Below are 2,500 nucleotides of genomic sequence, written 5' to 3' on the forward strand. Positions count from 1 at the left end.
AGGTTGCCTCGAGCACCATCGGCACACGCTGGGCCCTGGTGCGGGCGGTTGCCTCGACCACCATCGGCACACGCTGGGCCCTGGTGCGGCAGCTTGCCTCGACCACCATCGGCACACGCTGGGCCCTGGTGCGGCAGCTTGCCTCGAGCACCATCGGCACACGCTGGGCCCTGGTGCGGGCGGTTGCCTCGACCACCATCGGCACACGCTGGGCCCTGGTGCGGCAGCTTGCCTCGAGCACCATCGGCACACGGTCGGCCCTGGTGCGGTCGGTTGCCACGAGCACCATCGGCACACGCTGGGCCCTGGTGCGGGCGCCTGCCTCGACCACCATCGGCACACGCTGGGCCCTGGTGCGGCAGGTTGCCTCGACCACCATCGGCACACGCTGGGCCCTGGTGCGGGCGGTTGCCTCGACCACCATCGGCACACGCTGGGCCCTGGTGCGGGCGGTTGCCTCGACCACCATCGGCACACGCTGGGCCCTGGTGCGGGCGCTTGCCTCGAGCACCATCGGCACACGCTGGGCCCTGGTGCGGCAGGTTGCCTCGAGCACCATCGGCACACGCTGGGCCCTGGTGCGGGAGCTTGCCTCGAGCGCCATCGACACACGCTGGGCCCTGGTGCGGCACGTTGCCTCGAGCACCATCGGCACACGCTGGGCCCTGGTGCGGTCGGTTGCCTCGAGCACCATCGGCACACGCTGGGCGCTGGTGCGGGCGCTTGCCTCGACCACCATCGGCACACGCTGGGCCCTGGTGCGGCAGGTTGCCTCGATCACCATCGGCACACGCTGGGCCCTGGTGCGACAGGTTGCCTCGAGCACCATCGGCACACTATCGGCCCTGGTGCGGGCGGTTGCCTCGAGCACCATCGGCACACGCTGGGCCCTGGTGCGGCAGGTTGCCTCGAGCGCCATCGGCACACGCTGGGCCCTGGTGCGGGCGGTTGCCTCGACCACCATCGGCACACGCTGGGCCCTGGTGCGGGCGCTTGCCTCGAGCACCATCGGCACACGCTGGGCCCTGGTGCGGCAGGTTGCCTCGACCACCATCGGCACACGCTGGGCCCTGGTGCGGGAGCTTGCCTCGAGCGCCATCGGCACACGCTGGGCCCTGGTGCGGCAAGTTGCCTCGAGCACCATCGGCACACGCAGGGCCCTGGTGCGGTCGGTTGCCTCGACCACCATCGGCACACGCTGGGCGCTGGTGCGGGCGCTTGCCTCGACCACCATCGGCACACGCTGGGCCCTGGTGCGGCAGGTTGCCTCGATCACCATCGGCACACGCTGGGCCCTGGTGCGACAGGTTGCCTCGAGCACCATCGGCACACTATCGGCCCTGGTGCGGGCGCTTGCCTCGAGCACCATCGGCACACGCTGGGCCCTGGTGCGGGCGGTTGCCTCGAGCACCATCGGCACACGCTGGGCCCTGGTGGGTTTAGGCACATCTTCAAATTTCTGCCGTGCCAATGCCATTTTTATGGCTTGTAAATTCATACAATGGTCCCCTAAGCCTTCACGTGAAGTTTCGTTGCAAGATGACTCGTTTTCTATTTTTCACGATTTTCGAAACTTTTTGCGGTTCGGGATTTTTTAAAATTTTTTTATAAGGATTTTTGGCCCCAAATTTTGTAGGCATGATCCTTCTATTTTTGTTGGCATGCACAAAAAAATTCAGCTAAAAACTCGAAGTAGAGAAGATTTTGTGACCGTTTGAAAAAAGTGTCCCCATTTCAGACACTTTAACGGCTACTGGTAGCAAACCTGTAAAATCTCAAATGCTCTTTAAGGGGGTGTGAATTCTCAGAGGTTTGATGAGGGATAGGGGGCCAACACAAGGCCAAGTACCAGCACCCATCGCACATCATGTGCGCACACCCCCCCGGCCCCCCTCCCAATCGCCGGAACCCCAATGCCGCCGGTCAGGTTCTCCGGCGGTACTCCGGCGATGCTCCGGCGATGCTCCGGCGATGCTGTCCCGAGTGAAAAAAATGCGGCACCAGCACATGCTGGAGCCAAGCATGGGCACCGTGGCTCAAAATCGAACTTCGGCCAAGGCCTCGACCATCAATGGCACATGATGACGCATGGTGATGGCACATGCATCGACCATCATCGGCATAGGCTGCCCTTCGGTACGGGCACTTGCCTCGACCGCCATCGGCACAAGCTGGGCCCTGGTGTGGGTTGTTGCCTCGATCACAATCGGCACATGCTGAGCCTTGGTGCGGGCGGTTGCCTCGAGCACCATCGGCAGACCCTGGGCCCTGGTGCGGCCGGTTGCCCCGAGCACCATCGGCACACGCTGGGCCCTGGTGCGGGCGGTTCCCTCGACCACCATCGGCACACGTTGGGCCCTGGTCCGGGCGGTTGCCCCCAGCACCATCGGCACACGCTGGGCCCTGGTGCGGGCGGTTGCCCCCAGCACCATAGGCACACGCAGGGCCCTGGTGCGGGCGGTTGCCCCCAGCACCATAGGCACACGCAGGGCCCTGGTGC

The sequence above is a fragment of the Durio zibethinus genome, unplaced genomic scaffold, assembly GCF_047325235.1.
Source record: "Durio zibethinus cultivar Kanyao isolate XHJ-2024 unplaced genomic scaffold, ASM4732523v1 HiC_scaffold_387, whole genome shotgun sequence".
Taxonomy (NCBI): domain Eukaryota; kingdom Viridiplantae; phylum Streptophyta; class Magnoliopsida; order Malvales; family Malvaceae; genus Durio; species Durio zibethinus.